Consider the following 19,307-nt stretch of genomic DNA (forward strand, 5'->3'; position numbering starts at 1 on the left):
AATTAATAATTAAAATAGCCTAGACAACACCTGACCTCAAAACTGGGAGCTACTAAAAATGCTTAATCTTCCACTCCTCTCGACACATTCTCTTTGATGGCAGTAACTTCTTGACTACGTGGCCAGAGCAATTTCGACCAAAACCTATAGCTCATACTTCTAGGAGACCTTCATTTGTCAGCACTCTCCCTTCTGTCTCCTAAGATCGTTTGTTGGCATTCCACCGTATCATACTTTGAAGGCCATACAGTCATAGGCAGGGCAATGCCGTTTCTCTATAAGTCATCCGAAACTGCATGGGCCTATCGGGTAACCTATCGACCTCGGGCGTCCAACTATACTGGCTGGCAAGTGTCCCGAGAAGACGGCAAGGAGTATGGGTGTCCGAACCCGCAGGCCATAGACGAAAGAAGCCACTCGCTTCCTTCAAAAGACCAACTAGAAGATCACTTTACAACTTTTTCTTTCTATCGCCAGAGGCAATTTTTTTTTGGTGTTTCATCGAAGCCCAAAAAACCTTAACTGTTCCACGAGATTATATATAAGGTAATAGCTTGCCAGAAGTACGTATTTAAAGATAAAGTTTTCGAAGTTGCGACAAATCCTTTGCTAAATTATAAGTATATGTCACATTAAAATTGACAAGAACTTTAACTCTATTTATTTCTATATTTGGCTTTCCCCTATAGGACCAAAGGGTTTCAAGAAAATATGATTTTAAGTCAAACTACTGGAAACAGTGAGAATGATTATTTGTATGCGAATAATGGCTTATAAAAAACTTTTTCGGTAATATATTACGTCAATTTTATCAATAAACTCTAACCCAAAGAACAGAACATAACATAAATCAAAACCCCAAAATAAACCTCAACCTAAACCGAACCATAAACTAAACCTCAAACCCAACGGAACCAAAAACAAAACTTCAACCTAAACTTATTACAACGCAGGTTCAGGTCGCTGTCTTATCCCCAAAATTCAAATTATAAATTTACCACGAATAACAGCGCATTCAAATTATAAATTTACCACGAATAACAGCGCATTCAAATTATAAATTTACCACGAATAACAGCGCATTCAAATTATAAATTTACCACGAATAACAGCGCGTTGGCTAAGGTACTTCATTGCCCGGAAAGTTGGGAATATACTCCTAAAATAAGTTTTGAACTAACATTACAAAAAAACACATGACTCGCTTCTTCGATCCTAAAATAAACACAAATAGTATATACTAAAGTGGAGAGTTGCGATTGGAAACTAGCTCCGTCGATCCAGAGCCAGTGCGGGACTTTGGGGAGGGGGGCTCCCCCTACTATTGTTTCAAAGTAAATTCCCTTTTAAGCGACCCCCTCTACCCCCGCGGGAACCTCCACAATGGTTGAAACTTAATGAACAATCCCCCGTGCTTTCAAGGCAAACGAAGGGTAAGAGACCCCTTGAAATCGATAGCCCCTTTGAAACCCTCTTCCCCTCTCCTGGTGGCCAGCATTGGCCAAATTCTACTCCGACTGACTGCGTGTTGGGGCCGAGGACTGGCAAGGCGGGGGGTTAGAGGCCCACTACCGTTATTTGGTCTTCTATATGGGAACTGGTTTTGACTAGGGGTACGCCGCTTTTCGACAATGCCTCTTGACGCGCCTAAAAGGGACAATGCAATCAAGGGTCACACTAAACAACCCTCGACGGTCTCGGTGCTAGCTTTGTCAAGTAAACGGATTGTTTCCTGTTGAAAATTGTTGCGAGTGTCCCAAGTAAGCGAAATGTCGAGGAAAGAACATTTGAAACACATTCAAAAAGCAAAGGCACTGTTTCGTTGCGATCGTGTAAAAGGCAAACCCCTATGGTTAAGGAATCGATACAATAAAAAAACTTTGTAATATTTAGTAGGGTCTTCATTGTCCCTTTAATCAATAGCCGTGCATGGGCATTCACTCTGGGGGTTTGTGGGGACATCCCCCTCATAGGGGCGCCTTGCCTTCCTATAGACTAGTAGAATCCTATGGGAATTTATTGCTATACGAAAACGATAGCTAGGCAACTATGTGTTTTACCAAAGAAACCATATCAACATGCCTATATTTGGAATGTTCTTTTTACTTTTATTAAACAAGTCATAACTTAAGCTCAATTTGCTCATTTTGTTGACTAAAATTCGGGCTATCCATAGAACACGGTTACAAGATTCAACTATAAAAGCCTGATAAGATACAACCATAAATTAAAAATCAAATCTGAACAGTTTCCATTCAGAACACCTTTATTAAAATAGCCATAACTTAAGTTCAAGTAGGTCAAATGATTACTTAAAAAGCTCAATTTTGTAGACTAAAAATAGGGCCTGAAAATACAACCATAAATTCAACGTGCCTAAATCGGAATGCAGTTATTTCACTTCTTCAAATAAAGTTTTTTTTTTTGCATATTTAAATTTTCCTTACCAGAAATAGTGCTATAATAAAATTGTACAAATAAAGACATATAAATTAAAATTTGCCTGGCCTGAAATAGAGCTATAATTAAATTGTTTTATTATACGCTCCCCTTAATTAGTTCCGAAATGTATAGTTTTAACATTGAGTGTATGAATACTAATCTCCCTATATCAACTTTCTACGCTAGCCGCGAGTGACTCAATAGACATTTTTCAAAAGATACAATATTTTTTACTGGTAACTAGAATTTAGGAACAATTTGTTAATTAGAAAATAATTAAAAAGGTCGGGAAGTAGAGTGCGGTGGGGGTTAGCGAGCTCAAGTTTCTGGCTCCGCGGGAACCGATCTGTTGCTTAGCAACCCTACCTCCTTGTTCCATTACACAGAGAGCCAAGGAGCTCGGGATCAAATTTTCCCTTTCATCTCTCTCTCTAGAAGATGGCTTACAGACGCGGAGGGGGGCTTCTCCTCCTATCTCTACAGGCTTCTACCAAGAGTATATTAACAAGAAGTGTAATATGAAATCTTCCTTCCTCGGAACATAACACCAGAGCGTCTAAATTTCCTCATCAAATTACCACCACAACTTGATATTAAAATTCAGAATAATAACCAACGTTTAAAGTCACGCTTTAAATGTTTTTTTTTTGACCAAAGAAGACGTCAAAATTAAGAAGATATTTTTCAGAATATTGTCTTATATATTTATTAGAAAAAGTTGTGTTTGCATTCAGTGACAACTAGTTATTTCCAAATTTGACAACAAACTGCATCAAATTTGCTATCAATAACACTAGGGGAAGGTTCATTAGAAGTGGTTTTTTTTTTAATTCCTGTAAAGAACGACCTACTCTTGCTAGACCCGTAACATTTTAGCTTTATGCTTGACCCCTAATTAAGCATTTTTTTTTAAATTTGAAAGTTTCTACTGCCTTAAAACACTCGGACACATCTGGTAGCTTAGCTAGTAATTTATAAATAATTGAATTTGTAATAAATATGTTTCAAACATATTTATTACTAAAATAAAATTTCCCTAGCTGACTTGATTAAATTCTTGAAATTTCTAGGCCTTTTTTGTTCCATTTTTAATTCCCTAACTTTTGTAGGTTTTCTAGATCCGATTAAAACGATTGCAGTTGCGTACCGAGGGTAGGAGAGTCGATTGTCTCTTGGCAAGCAAGACTCGAAAGCTCTGGTCTTAAAGCGTATGAGCGCACCGAAGAGATATAAAATGTCTTAAGATAATATTTTCTTTGATGCAGCACTTTTTTAATGGGACGTAACGAACTACGGATGAAATATGTTTTTGTCCGGAAATTACAACCCCTTCTCCCACCCCTTATCTTCGCTTACCTTAAAGAAAAGAAAATGAATTTTAACATAAATTTATCACCGTAAGTCTACATGGAATCAATTCCAGATTTATTTAGTTTTTAGGAAAAATTGGATGTATGTTAACGAGCAACGCAGCTGGAACACTCGCAGCTCAAACATGTTTATCGCAATTGGCCTTACTCCTATTCAGCGCCACTGGCGGAGGGTCTCGAAACTACTCCCACAGAGACTGGGTAACTTACAAAGGTTCGCAGAATCACCGCTAGCGCCATCTGACCTTAACTCCAGCCCATTTTTAAACTCCCCTGATTTTTCAGTATTTAAAATACCATAATATGTCGTTCAATTTAAACTTAGACTTTTAAACGTATGTTTTTCCTATCTAAGAGAATTTACTTCGAAAGAAAAATATTTTAAAATAAAAATTGTTCCATTATTTTTGCTTTTTAGATTCAAAGAGATTAGAGCTAGTTTTTAATTTTCAGTCGATGGGATTTTTTTTTTATTTAAAAAAAAAGGCTATACTGGCTTTTAAAACATTCCGCTCTCGAGTTGCTATGGAAACCAAGCAAAAATCACGTTCAACCCAAATTGCCAAGGAGACAAAAATATAAGAAGGGACTATGAAGCTCCTTTCAATTAATTAGGACCGGAATTTCCCTAACGCTGTGTCGCGCGACACGTTACAGAGTCGTGAGATTTTTGAAGATAAACTTTATCAAGTTAAAAGATCGTAAATAGGGTTCATAGATAAAATTGACATAATATATCACTGAAAAACGTGTATGTCACGTGGTAGTTCATTAAAGGGATTGTTTTCTTTTTTTTTTTCATCGAAAAGTGGATAAAAAATTAATATAATAATTGGAACAATGTTTCTGTTTACAATATTAAAGAAGATAACAGCAATTATTTTTCCAAAATGGCGCGTAATGGATACTACAAGTTAGGAACTGGGAGTATTCCTATTGGAAGACTCCGTCAGGTGGTACTAGGCGTCCAATAGGGGTAGTTCCCTGTGCTTCACGGGAAAGCGTAACGTGCAGTGTTCATTACGTGCCATAACTGCCATTACGGGGAAACTAAATTGTTTATGAAGTCAAATATAGAAATAAAGTTCTCTGAAATAAAAAAATTACATTAGAAATAAAATGTGTCGTATACAGTATATTGAAATTCAGGGGAAAAGATGGGCATTCGCAACTAAGTAAACTTTAGGAGACACTATATTACACGAAATTAGGCAATGTTCAGATCAGAGTTACCTTAAATTAAGACTGGAAATTGAGGAATGATCACAGTCACAGTTCCACTGGGGATAAATACACACCTTACTGGTTGCGCCTAGCTTTAACTCTATTCAGATTAGTTAAATGGACCAGAGAAAATATAGCAAAAGGAATATAAAATAAGCTTTGCAAAAGTATTATAAAGAAAAGGCACAATCAATATTCATTTAGAGAACTACATCCCGTTTTTGTGGTATTACAGAGATCACCTTGACAAAATTTAAGCTTCTACTCCTGGTGCTATATTCTCTCTGACTAAAGGATAGATATATCGCGGAGATATTTCGAGTGGCAAACCATGAAGGGTGCACGCGATAAAACCACCAGGCGGGGGAGGGAAGGAGGGGGAGGGGAAATGGAAGAGTAAATTACGCAACAACGCCCCCTTCCCCTTCTGGTCTGTATTGAAGCGGGTTGTAGTGGCGTGACGATTCTAGCTCCCATTCTGCACTTTAAGGCCAGGCTAGCTCCCTCTAGAGATAAATAACGGAGGTTGGGGCGCATGGTGACGGGGGTTCAAGCCCCCCAGGATAATAAGACCATCACGAGATCAACTCCCACTTCACCCCTCCCCCCACCCTCGGGACAATTAAGGAATAAAACCTTAATTCCAGTCTCTTTAGAGATGAAGCCTCTCTCTCCTCTCTCTCTCTCTCTCGTGTTTTTTCAAGCGCAATGTGAGCAAAAATAATTGTTAACGCAGCCTGTCTTTAATTTAAAGGAACACAGACGCTAGCTTTTAAATTTGAAAAAATTCTTTAAGCCTTTGTTGTTGAATTTTGAAAAAACAATATAAAGAGAAACGGAGACTTGCCCTTTAGGTCATCTGCTTTGTCTATACATTCCTTAATCATTTGTTTATGAATATTTGTAGTTTAATTTCACGCGCCTTAACCATTGATGGAGTAATGTCACGTGGTTATAGTGAATACCGTCGCTAATTATATATATATACAAAGAGTAATTCCACTCGCGTCTCACTACAAAAATAATAGTCTAAATTAAGCTAAAATACAATTAATTAGTGGTACACATTAGATAACAAATTTGTGTTATAAATAAATATGTTAAATATTACGACTGTAAATGACTAGATTTGACCCAATGGCCCCTTTACGGAACTCTTCTACCCCCACCCCCTGCTGGCCAATCTCAAAAATTAAAATCTCGTAAAATGTTTAAATGGCTCGTAAAAATGGCCCACTCCCCCCAAAAGAGGGAAATTCCCCATAGCGTCATCTTCTCATTAAAATTTACCACTAGGGTGCGTGGACGACGCCGGTCTAATGGGGCGCGTGACGTCATTGGGAAATTAAGCGAGAACTAATCGAGGTATTTGAGATGGTCTCCTAGCGTCTGAACATGGCTCATAACAGGAATACATACAGCTAATTGGAATTGTTGCGTACATTTATGTTTATTTTGTACGCGGGTTTAGTGGGCTGGGCACGAGTACTATTGGCCACGCCTTATAATTCTGACGTCTTTCTAACTGCCATTTCATTGGTTGGTAACAACGCAAGGTCAGGCATCTTTCTTAGTGCTAACCTACTATTTAAGAGTTTTCTATACAATACTAGTTTCAGTTTCACAGGTTGGGTTGGAACCCGGCGTTAGTAGGATGATCTTTACAAGCTTAAATGCCTAGGGGTTCGTGGACCCAGCCTAGAGAAACTCTAGCAACCCACTTCTATTGAACCAAGAAGTGATATCTAGTTTATTAGGGAGAAGGTATAAGTTGCCCAAGCATTGGCGCGCCATAATCCCAGCCCCTCTTTCAAAATACAAGGGGGCACGTAAAAGGAGGTCGGGCTATTTCGCCTCTCCTCAGTCGGAAAATACGTAATTTTCGTCATTCGCGTCGCGCTGACGCGCGTTTTCAAGAACCAATGAGATGCTGGTTGTAATTTAGAGGCGGCGGGGATTAACTCCGGATAGGCTACGTTTGGACTGGAGATAAAGCTGGAAATGTGGCGAATTTATACCTTCTCCCTAATAAACTAGATATCACTTCTTGATTGAACCTTCTCCCAAGTGTTACTGATATCAACCGCAAGCAATTTGGTCAAATTCCGTAACGAATTGTGACTGTACATAAAGAAAGAAAGAACATACAAACAAACCCAATCCCTTCCTTTCTCAAATATAAAATATTAAATGTCTCTCAGAGTAATAAGTTGGCAAAATTCAAATTTAGCAATATTTTTATTTCTATACTATAGCCAGTCCCTTTGAGTCTAACCGAGGTGAAGGGGGGGGGGGGGTTTGGGGTTGATTTTCCTTTGGAATATGGTTCAAATTTGGGCTTAAAAATCTGTTTATCTGGGTGGAAGGAAAAGCGCGCCCCTAAATCCACTTTTCCCGTCGAGCTGCCAAGCGAATCCCCCCTCCCCTTAGGCCCCTCCCACCCTACTCCTGCTCTTTCAGGCTCGATTTTACGAGTAGAATGGTCCAAATATTATACACCAAAAGTAAGGGCCACTTGCTGGATCATAACAGCTAAGAAATTCTATCAAGGATGGATTTAATACATGGTTGCCACAATTTGAAATAAGTTTCAGATATAAATTTCTTGCTGACTTTTCAAAGATAGGTTCTTTCTATGTATTTCCTTGACCTTATTTTTACTGTTTTTAGGCCAAAAGCTAGTCGTCAATGTTAATAGTATGTTTATTTATTGTAATAACGTGCAACGCTGGAAAACTGATCAAAGTGCAATTTGAGTAAATAAAAGATATTTTCCACCCACTGAAAGCAAATCCCCTGACTTCATTAAAATCCTTCGAATTCTCTGTCCTTTTGACCTATTTTTAAATTATCTGAAGACTCCCTCTATTTTGTCCTATTTTTAAATTATCTGAAGACTCCCTCTATTTTGTCCTATTTTTAAATTATCTGAAGACTCCCTCTATTTTGTCCTATTTTTAAATTACCTGAATATCCCCTGTTCTTTTTTGGCCTTTTTAAATTACAATCCCTTGTTACTTTTGGTCTATTTTGAAATTACCTGAAGATCCCCAGTTCTTTTTTGGCCTATTTTTAAATTACCTGAAGATCCCTTGTTACTTTTGGTCTATTTTGAAATTACCTGAAGATCCCCAGTTCTTTTTTGGTCTATTTTGAAATTACCTGAAGATCCCCAGTTCTTTTTTTGGCCTATTTTTAAATTACCTGAAAATCCCCAGTTCTTTTTTTGGCCTATTTTTAAATTACCTGTAAATCCCCAGTTCTTTTTTTGGCCTATTTTTAAATTACCTGTAAATCCCCTGTTCTTTTTTGGCCTATTTTTAAATTACCTGAAAATCCTATGTTCTTTTTTGGCCTATTTTAAATTACCTGAAAATCCCCTGTTCTTTTTTGGCCTATTTTAAATTACCCGTAGATCCCCTATTCGTTTTTGGCCTATTTCCTGACACTTTGGCCTATTTTAAAGTTCGATGACCTTTCCAGATTTTCCGTTACACGTTTTACAACCCTGTTATCATACCGCCAAAACAAAACACAACACAACAGAACACTTCAAGCGATGCACGACTCCGAATTGAATTTCAATTTCTAAACAATCCCGAGTTGGAAACGAGCTACTTGGACCATTCTGGTTCTGGTCGACGAATTGCTCGGAGGAGCTTCTCTTAGTTGTACTTATAGATGGGAGCCCGATGAAATAAAACAGAGCATCAGCCACTCGCTCCCTCGCTCGCTCGCTCGCTTTACAATCTTGGAGAAGAGAGCTGAGCAGCTCGCTAACTCGCTACGCAAACAACCCCCTAATATATAATCCAAAAGAGGCCATCCTATACACTATTTTACAACTTCAAAGACGGCAACACACGCCATCCTTGAACACTGCGCTACTCAAATACCTTCTTTGAACATATTTATTTCAAAGAGTCGTTTGTTTGTTGGTTCTTCATGCACAGTCACACTTAGTTACAGATTTTAATCAAACTACATCAAGGGTGAAGGTTCATTCGAAGTGGTTTAGTTCAATTCTGTTCAAGGTTGGGACCGAGGCGAACCCCTTGCCAATTAATTAAAATAGGTCTTATTACAGACCCCTAACATGAATTAGCTTTATTATTAACCCACGATTAAGCATCGTTTTATTGAAATTGAAAGTTGTTAAGAGAAAACAACATCATCATGTACATATTTCACAAGCAGGCGGGCCAAAAGACTATTTATTTACTGTTTACTTTCTACATAGACAAGAAACTGACTCGCCAAATAAAGCCAAATAAAAATGTGGCAGCGGCTTTAAATGAACAGAAAAATTCATTCCTTTTCTCTAAAGTTGCTTGGAATCTGGTAAAGCGCGAATCTCTTATTTTTGAAAAATTTGTTTAAACCCGAGGCGAAATTGATTCGGCTTTTATAATCTATATAAGTCTCTGCAATTGCAGCGCAGAATGCAATTGCGCAGGTGGATGAAGGGGGGAGGGGGAGGGTGCAACTAAACTAAATGATATGTAAACTAGAATTCACAGATTCAATTTTACAAGCCGTTTTTAAAATAAAAAAACCAGATCCTAATTTCGCTAAACTCTCAGTTTTATTTCGCCCGTGGAGCCGAATTTGATTGTTTAATGTTCGAGACGCCCTTAAATCACGGTTAAGAACACAGAGATCTAGATATAGAAGCCAAAAGCTGTTCCCGCCGAGGTAATGGAGGATGTCTTTTCGCGAAGGGATAATTCTCCCTGTATAAAACAACCGACCGAATACCATAAGAAGATCATTAACCAAACGAATAAGTTCAACTGTAATATGATCACAAAACCAAAGTCAGCTCCGTATAGTCCGCCTGCATGGCGTTCCTGATCTTCGGGACACTTCTCTTATCGGGCCGCCATTTTTCAAAGATGGAGGCGGAAGAGTTCCTTAACGTGCACTTGCTATACTTCAAGAGCAAAGTTTAGTTTCGGCTTCCTGGGTAAGGCAATTGGGTGTTGATAATCAGTCAATCAGTTAAAATTAACGTTTATAAAGATATGGATTTTGGGATTGTCGTAGGAGACTTATCCAAATAAACTTAAGCCTTATCCAAGCAAGAAATAATATAGACGCGACTCTTTCCCGCCAAAAGAGAGAGAGAAAGCGCGCGAAGCGATGCTAGGAAACGAAACGGAGCGGGCGCGCGCTCTAAAACTAAACTGCAAGATGGAGCCGAAGAGCACGAGCTATTTCTTTCCTTTGATGCCAAAATACGAGCGAGAGATGAAAGCGTACATAGTGAAGTCGTCCCAACCTTCCCTACCCCAGCCAGTACCGGACTAAAACAGAAGCGCGGGAAAAAAAAGCACGCGCCTCCAGTTCCCCCTCTCCCCCACCCTCCGTTAGCACGTGCCAGAGATGGAAAACAGACGTAACAGCGATCCTTGAACTAATGGTTAAACGGGAGATTTTATCCGTCTGGAAGCCAGCCCGTTATAACTATAAACAACTAACTAAGCTACCCTACCCGGCGTTGCTAGCGACCGTGTCTGCATGTAAACTGACTGGGAAGAGATACTAAATAATAAATATTGTTTGAGCAAATGCTACTTTTAAGAAACTAACCTATTTTTACAAATTTTAAATTCAATTAGGGGTTAATCATAAAGCTACAATGTTACGGGTCTAGAGTAAGACCAAGGCTAGGGGTTGGTCGTTGTCCAAGCAGCCTCGACAAGAACTGAATAAACAAACCACTTCTAATAAACCTGAAATCCAGGCGGTTTGGTCAAATTTGGAAATTAACCAATTGTGACTGCGTGTAAAGAACAATTAAACAAATAAATATCTGAATATATAGCATAGTTCCCTAACCATATAAATCGAGTAGCAATGTCTGAAGTATGTGGTGCAGAATCCGCATTGTGTTAGAGAGATCAGAATAAGGGTGTTACGTGTAAGAGCTCCATTTCAGATATTTCCTTTTTCTTCTACCAAAGGCGGGAGGTAGGGACGGGGAATACGTTCTTCAGTTCAAGGGGGGGGGAAGAGATGGGAAAGGGGCTAAAGCCCCACTGTAAAGGGCAGTAAGGTTCCAAGCGTGTAGTATTGCATAGTCAGTGAGTGAGTGAGAGATATTCAAATCGATCATAGTTGCGCTTTTAGCGGAGAGGGGAGGTGAAGATGTGGTGGTAGGGGGTAAGAGCCCCCAAAACTAGGGCGTTCGCCCAACCCAACTTAAAGCCCATACTTTATACTACATCCAATCTCCGTTTTAACATTTTGTACCCGGCAGCTTGCCGAGCGATGAGAGAGAAGCTAATATTTCTTCTCTGTTATTTTTTTCTTTAATTGATTACTTTGTGTTAAATGTATTAAAATCAAACACAAAAGTTCGACTCAAAATTAAAGCTCCGGATCACCCCTTTCATTAAATTGTTTAGACTTATAATTAATAGTCGTTAAGAATCTTGGTTGCTCCCAACACTTTGCTATAATCGGGGACTATCTGACCACCAAAAGGTTTGTATGGAAAATAAATGGCTGGGAACCAGTACAAAAATATTTATGAAATTACACGAAAAATACAGACGTTATTCCGTTAAGTCGCCATTTTTGAAGATGGTCGTGGATTCGAAAAAAAATCTTTCTTAGTATGTTACTGTGTACCTACTGCATAAGAGTAGCGTCCCTACGAAATGTTTCAGGTTATTGGTAAAGAGGTTAGGAATGGGTGTTGATTATCAGTAAGTCAGTCAGAGTCTTTCTGAAAGGTCTGTCAAAAATTATGGGGGTATTCTTTTTACTATTTCGGGTCGAAAAAGTTTAAAGACATTTTTGTCGTCAGGTCCACTTTTTTCAAATTATGATTGGAGTGTTCCAAAAAGGGTTTAAAACTAGTGCCTGGAGTAAGAGCGACTTAAGAGTGAATAGCCCCTCGTCCAACCTTAATAGACAGTGAACATTTTTGGCGCGCTGGGTTCAGCTAGTGTTTGCGTTTGTGTGCGTGAGAGCTTGTCAGTCGGGGCGTATGTTATCTCTCTTAAACTGTGGGGAGGGAGCGGAGGGATACATTAGCCGAATTACTTCGGGGGATCTGCCAACTAAACTAAAACTCCGTGTTCCATTTTTTGACTGTTTTTCGTCAAAAACGCCCTCTTCTCTGCCTAATTTACAAGATAAGTGCGGCGGTACAGGTTCCCCCTCTACGTCCTTGACTTGTCAAGAGCCTGCACCAAACAACGCTCGCCGGAAGAGCTATCATACATAATTTGCAGTTAGGCTTTACTTCCTTTCATTAATTTCCGTCCGCTTTTGGTCAACGCGCTCTTAAAAATTCATTACATATTATCAACACCGTCGCCACAAAATATTCAAATTAGATCTGTTTGTTTTGTAGGTTTTTCCTAACTTTTCCTTGTTTTATTTTTTGGTTTTTAGGCCAAAAATTATTTTCAATGTTAACATGCAGTTAATTAACTCTTTAATTTGGAAATAGTTTTAAAACAAGTGTATTGTAACATACAACGCTATAGGAACACTCTTCAAACGTTGATCTTAAATTTATTGAACCTTCCCTGATCTTTTGGACCTAATTGCAAATTCCCTGATATTTATTACCTATTTTAAAAAATCCCTCGCTTTTCCCATACATTTCTTTACCTATTTCAAAAATCCCTGACTTTTCCCTTACATTTCTTTACCTATTTCAAAAATCCTTGACTTTTCCCTTTCATTCTTTACCTATTTCAAAATTCCTCGAGTTTTCCCATACATTTCCTTACATATTTTAAAATTCCCTGACTTTTCCCTTACATCTCTTCACCTATTTTAAAATTCCTCGAGTTTTCCCTTACATCTCTTCACCTATTTTAAAATTCCTCGAGTTTTCCCTTACATCTCTTCACCTATTTTAAAATTTCTCGAGTTTTCCCATACATCTCTTCACCTATTTTAAAATTTCTCGAGTTTTCCCATACATCTCTTCACCTATTTCAAAATTCCCTGACTTTTCCCAAACATTTCTTTACCTATTTCAAAATTCCCTGACTTTTCCCAAACATTTCTTTACCTATTTCAAAATTCCTCGAGTTTTCCCATACATTTTCTTAACTATTTTAAAATTCCTCGAGTTTTCCCATACATTTTCTTAACTATTTTAAAATTCCTCGAGTTTTTCCATACATTTTCTAAACTATTTTAAAATTCCTCGAGTTTTCTCATACATTTTCTTAACTATTTTAAAATTCCTCGAGTTTTCCCGTACATTTTCTTAACTATTTTAAAATTCCTCGAGTTTTCCCATACATTTCCTTAACTATTTTAAAATTCCTCGAGTTTTCCCATACATTTCCTTAACTATTTTAAAATTCCTCGAGTTTTCTCATACATTTTCTTAACTATTTTAAAATTCCTCGAGTTTTCCCGTACATTTTCTTAACTATTTTAAAATTCCTCGAGTTTTCCCATACATTTCCTTAACTATTTTAAAATTCCTCGAGTTTTCCCATACATTTCCTTAACTATTTTAAAATTCCTCGAGTTTTTCCATACATTTCCTTACCTATTTTACAATTCCTCGAGTTTTCCCATACATTTCCTTCCCTATTTTACAATTCCTCGAGTTTTCCCATACATTTCCTTCCCTATTTTACAATTCCTCGAGTTTTCCCATACATTTCCTTACCTATTTTACAATTCCTCGAGTTTTCTCATACATTTCCTTACCTATTTTACAATTCCTCGAGTTTTCTCATACATTTCCTTACCTATTTTACAATTCCTCGAGTTTTCCCATACATTTCCTTACCTATTTTAAAATTCCCTGACTTTTCCCATACATTCCCTTACCTATTTTAAAATTCCCTGACTTTCCCTTACATTTCTTTACAATTTTTTAAAATTCCCTCACATTTCCTATATAGCTGCTGCTCTTTTTGTTCCATTTTAAAATCTACGAAGGATATTCTCCACTTTAAGCTTGTACCTTTTATACAGGTGGGTCCAATTACCTGTTTTAAAATTCCCTGACCTTTCACGGTTATATCCGCTCTATTATTACAGCCTTAATTTTTCCGTTAATTTCGTTTTAAACTTTTAATTGCTTAGGGGGTTTTTCCTATATCTCCTTCATTGAACTTGAGTTTAAAGAGTTCTAATATTGGATTTGGTTGGGTGTTAGGAGGGTTGAGATGAGGTAAATTTGGCAGGTTGACATCAAGCGTGGGAGGCCAAAAACTGTTTTTAGATCGGAAACTGCATGGTGTCGGGGACTGAGCCTGTAGCACGCTGCGCGCATAAACCAAGCTAATTCAGTTAAGGTGCTCAATGCCAAGAAAGAAAGACGATATCACGAAAATTGAAAGAGTCCCTTTCTTAGACACGTCAACGTCAACCGGATTCAAATTTGACTTTAATCGACTTTAAACTAATGATTACTGAATTCCGCCAGAATTATCTAGTTCAGTGTTTTTTAATGTTTCATTTCAAAAGCCGCAACACATCTTTTGGCCTACATCTTAATTTTCATTTGAATTATTTTGGATTTCATAGATAAGTCCTCCATAAATTAAGGGGGTATGTTCGGTGGGCGATTTTGAGTCTTAAATGTTCTATAACATTTTGACCGTACGGGCTACTGTTTTCAAGCTAAGATTAGAGTATTTGATCAATTTATATATTTGGGGAAAGGATTAAAACGCTAAAAGGAACCAGCAGTACAATCGTTCATTCTGTTGAAATGATTTTGACCTAAAAATAATATCGGATTTTTCAATCAATGTTGGCCTATAAATTTGACCCGTTGACCTCTGACCCAAGCAATAACGAGCCAACGCGCGGTCCCGTTACTTTAAAAAAGACCCAATCGATCTTAAGCCTAATTTCAAATTGATTAAACAAGATGGCAACAGACCTATAACGTTATTAGCTTCATTCCGAGGGGTTGTTCACTTCGCGGTGATTGAAAAATAAAACCATATGGAACCAAAACGCACTTTTAAAGTTTTATATCACGCGATATTATTGGTGCAATTGTGATAAATTCAATGTATTGACCCCTGAAGTTTGAAATCGAATTTGACCCTTTTTAAAACCTCCGAAATCTTTTCTCCAAAACGAGGGGGGTGGGAGGGGTGGGAAGGGTGGGTTTTATAGCAAATGGACTGCTCTCCCTTCAAGATTCAAGGGGTAATTCACTCACTTGCAAAAGTCTAAGAAGTTACTTATATATTAGGAACCGGACACTAAACGCTAAAAAGTCTTTGGACCAAATCCAGCACGAAATATCTGAGTGACAATGTACTTTCAGAAATTAAATTCAAGAAAACGATGTACAATTAGGGGTTAACCATAAAGATAAAATGTTTCGGGTTCTAGAGTAGAACGTCCTTAACAGGCTTAACACGGCTAGGAGCTCGCTACCGTCGTAACCTTGAGAAGAACGCAACCACCAACAACTTCTAATGAACCTTTACTGACAACAACCACGCAGTTTGGTTAATCAAATTCAGAAATTAACGAATTGCGCATGTGCATAAAGAACAAACAAAAAATAACTTCCTGCCACCAAAAATTACTAAAAATCTCCTGACCCGTGGCAAACACGTCCCAAGATATTAACGATAAATATGACGATGCATCAAGAGAATCTGACTCAATATTATCCAAAGTCCTTATTTACTCCCAAGAGTGAGTTACCCCTCGTGTGTAACTCTCTTCCCCTTTGAGTATAGAGTCGTATAGCAAAGCGCAGTAACTCTCGGACTTAATATAACATTTATGTGGACCGGGGGGAGGCGAGGAGGAAAGGGGGGAACTACCCCTTTGGCTTGACTCTTTCGCTGGCCACTTTCGGATTTTTGCGCTCGCTCCAGAGCTACCAAAATCAATCAGGTCCGTTCGATACACGTCAGAACCCCCGGCGACCCTTTGCCAGTATGCTACAAGAATCTTTTGGCGGGAGAAGGGCCGGGGGAGGGGTGCTAGAGTCTCTCTATTGTTTTTTCCCTTGCCTCCAAAAGAGATGAGGGGAAAAAACAACAGCGTTTCTTTGTTTATAATACTTCTTTTCCGAAGGACTCTTTATTTCAGACCATAAGATTATGACCGTAAGTGTTTACCACATAGTTTCTTTTTCCTAAGTTGCTATACCTCTTTTCCCCGTGGCCGATTATAACATTTCCTAATTTCAACGCGAAAGTTTTCTTCTTTATCGTGATTAATGCTAATTTAAAAATTGTTACTTAATTACTTTGAGGCCAACGATTTAACGAGCGAGTGAGAGTTTCAAAGTTGCGCCAAAACGAGCGGCCTGTGATATTTCGCGCCTTTTCTACAGTCAGTATAAGTCAGTGGCGTCGCTAGGCCTTTTTTGGGGGGGCTATAGCCCCCCCAAATTCCAAACTTAGCCCCCCCAAAATAATCCGTAAACCCTACCAAAAAATTGCTCTTAGCAACCCAAAATTCTGTAGCAATATGTAAAAAAAAATTCAATATCAAACAGAAAAATTTTGAAGAAAATAACAGATGGAGAAAAGTTAAATGTTTCACGTTCTTGCGATGGGAGTCCCAATAGTGTGGACTAAAAGCTAACCAAAACTAAAAATCAACCTAAGACGAGTGGAAATCCTTCATAATCGGTTCCGTAGTCTTTATCAATAAAAGGTTGCATATCTTTAAAATACGAATAATTTCACGTTGACACAAATTTACGGATAGTTTAAAAGGTCTACACATTTTCCAATGAACCCATTATGCAATTTTAGCCACATCGTAGTATACGATAGTCGCTTTTGTTATCGTCAGATTTTAGCTTAAATGGAACTCGTTAGTACCTCAACCCACCAATAGTGGTAGCTGAGCTCAGTTAGAGAATTTATTTTAATTAAACAATTTTCACACCACACCCGGGAATTGAACCCGGCTGGCTGGCGCAGCTGTAAGATACGCTACCACTGTGAGGTCGGACACTTCTGATTTTTTTAGGGTCTTTGATTTTTTTTTCGTTTTATTTATGTGCTAATTAAATAGATAACGATGTGGCTACTATTAAGTCCCAGCCCCTGGGCCATCTTGTTTATATTAAGTTCTTATAATAACTTTAAAATAGTTTGCCCAGATTTAGCCCCCCCAAATTTCAAACCCTAGCGACGCTACTGGTATAAGTTTTTTTTTTTACTTAATTTCCCGCATTTTTCTACAATCATGAATAAATAACGCAACTTCCGTCCACCAGATGTCCCTCTTTTCGGAGAGTAAGTTATCCAAAAAGAAAACACTTCTTTTCAAGAATGGCCCATCTCTATTAAGTATATTGAAAATCTCTCCTATATATCTCTTGCAGAATTGCACGTGCAAACTAAAAGGAAGGGAAGGATTTTCTCTTTTATTGCATCAACGTACGAAAGTAGCGCGCGATTATTTATTAACGAGGAATGAAAATCACGCGCGAGCTAGCGCGAGCCTATCTAGGACGGAACGTGATTTTTATTTTGAACTGAATTGAGTTTGGTTTTTTAGATTAAGATCACGTGACCATTTTTTATTTTAACCGACGTAATTGGTCCATAATTTTTTTTATCTTTAAGGTGAGCAAGTATAGTTGGATCGCGTGCCGAGAAGGTGCACTTGATGGAGGGCCAAGAAGTATTGTTAAATATCATAAGAGAACGGAATGGTTCAGAGTCTTCACAGATTTATTCCGATAGTTTTATCTACCCTGTCAATCGGGATTTAATTAAAGGTAATTTATACCCGAGGCATCCGGCTAGTTTTAAAGTTACCGGAAACATGGAACAGGTAGGTTCAGACATTAAATGTTTTTTAAACTAACCTTTGTTAAACTAACCTACAAATTAATTAAAACGATGCTTAAATAGGGGTTAATCATGAAGCTATATTACAATGCTTCGGGTTTGGAACAAGACGTTTTTAACAGGCTTAATGGTTAGTGGTGGGTCCTCGCGTCAGCCTTGAGAAGAACTCAACCCATGAAACTACTTCTAATGAACCTTCCCCTGGTGTTACTAATATCAACCTTAATGCAGTTTGGTGACGTTTAGAAAATAACGAATTGTGACTGTGCATGAACAAAAAACATTAAAAAATTTAAAAAAAAAAAAAAAAATTTTTTTAATTTTACAGCCCATATACGATTGCAATTTAATGTGAATTTGTTTTTCCATTGAATTAAAACGTATACGAGTTCGGGAATGTTTAGTTGTATTGGAAGCGTGACTTAAGAGTTCATGGTCTAATTCGATTAAATCTAGAGCCGATTTTCTCTTGGGTTCGTATCAGATTTTGTTTTCTTTATTTTTGGTTTACTCTTTCAGTTGGGTAACGATGATTGCCATTGGCCAAGAAAACACTTCATTGCCTTGAATCCCAAACACCCTCTATCTTATAAAGGGCCTTAAAGTCGGCGACACACATTCTCTTTATCCGACAAGTAACGAATGGCGCGGTGTACTTAGAGCCAAATAGACGTATAAGCCAACCAACGTTGAACGTGATTTTACTTGTGACACTGAGGAACGTTTTCACAGAATAAAGTGCGGTGTTTTTCGAAGTTGCGAAGGATGAATCTTTTACCCGATTATAATTCGCACGTGAACTTGTTGTTGGCACTACATATTTGAACAATTGATGTGATTGGCCTTGCCCTATAGTCTGCTACTACGAACTTTCTCGTGACGCCACGCCCTCTTATCTCTTACCTCGGTTTTGACAACCATATTGGAAACCGTCATCTTCAACCATACAATTTAGACAATATAAACCAATATTGACGTCACGTCCCCTTAGCTCCTCCCCTTTTAATACCACTCTATACGATAATCTAAATATTTGTTGAGAATATGATTTTATAGCCTTTATGCTGAACAAGTTCGCTAGACAATACGAATCCCAGAGACAGTAAGAACAATTACTTCCAGAATTGCCAAATTTGGGAGTGTGTGCATGAAACCCCTTATTTATCCAATGTGCTAGGACGCTTTATTTGGGGTGTTATATAAAGGTGTATCACAAATTCAAGCCACAGTCAAAATGGTGTGGGGGAGGGGGAAGGTACCCCATATCTAAACAAATAAATCGGTTCTTATATGAAAGGGTTTATTGTGGGGATAAATGGCTATGGATTACAAGAATCATTTTCTCTCCCAAGTCCCCGTATCCCAAGCCCCCATTGATCGCTCTACGCATTTGTCTATATAGGTTGTAGAGTGGGGGTGATGCCCCACGCCATCAACATTTGTCTCGTCGGCCAGAGAGCCCCAGAAACGCTTCAGGGGGTTAATGGGG

At 38.2% G+C, this 19,307-nt stretch overlaps 1 protein-coding gene across 4 annotated transcripts in view; it reads right to left on the reverse strand.

Moving 5' to 3' along the window:
* The window catches only part of LOC149673997 (CUGBP Elav-like family member 1), a 110,881-nt gene that overhangs the window by 30,317 nt on the left and 61,257 nt on the right, over positions 1-19,307 (reverse strand). The window lies entirely within an intron of this gene.

Source organism: Phalangium opilio, unplaced genomic scaffold (assembly GCF_054372755.1).
Source record: "Phalangium opilio isolate 3A_F unplaced genomic scaffold, DU_Popi_V2 ptg000048l_1, whole genome shotgun sequence".
Classification (NCBI taxonomy): Eukaryota; Metazoa; Arthropoda; class Arachnida; order Opiliones; family Phalangiidae; genus Phalangium; species Phalangium opilio.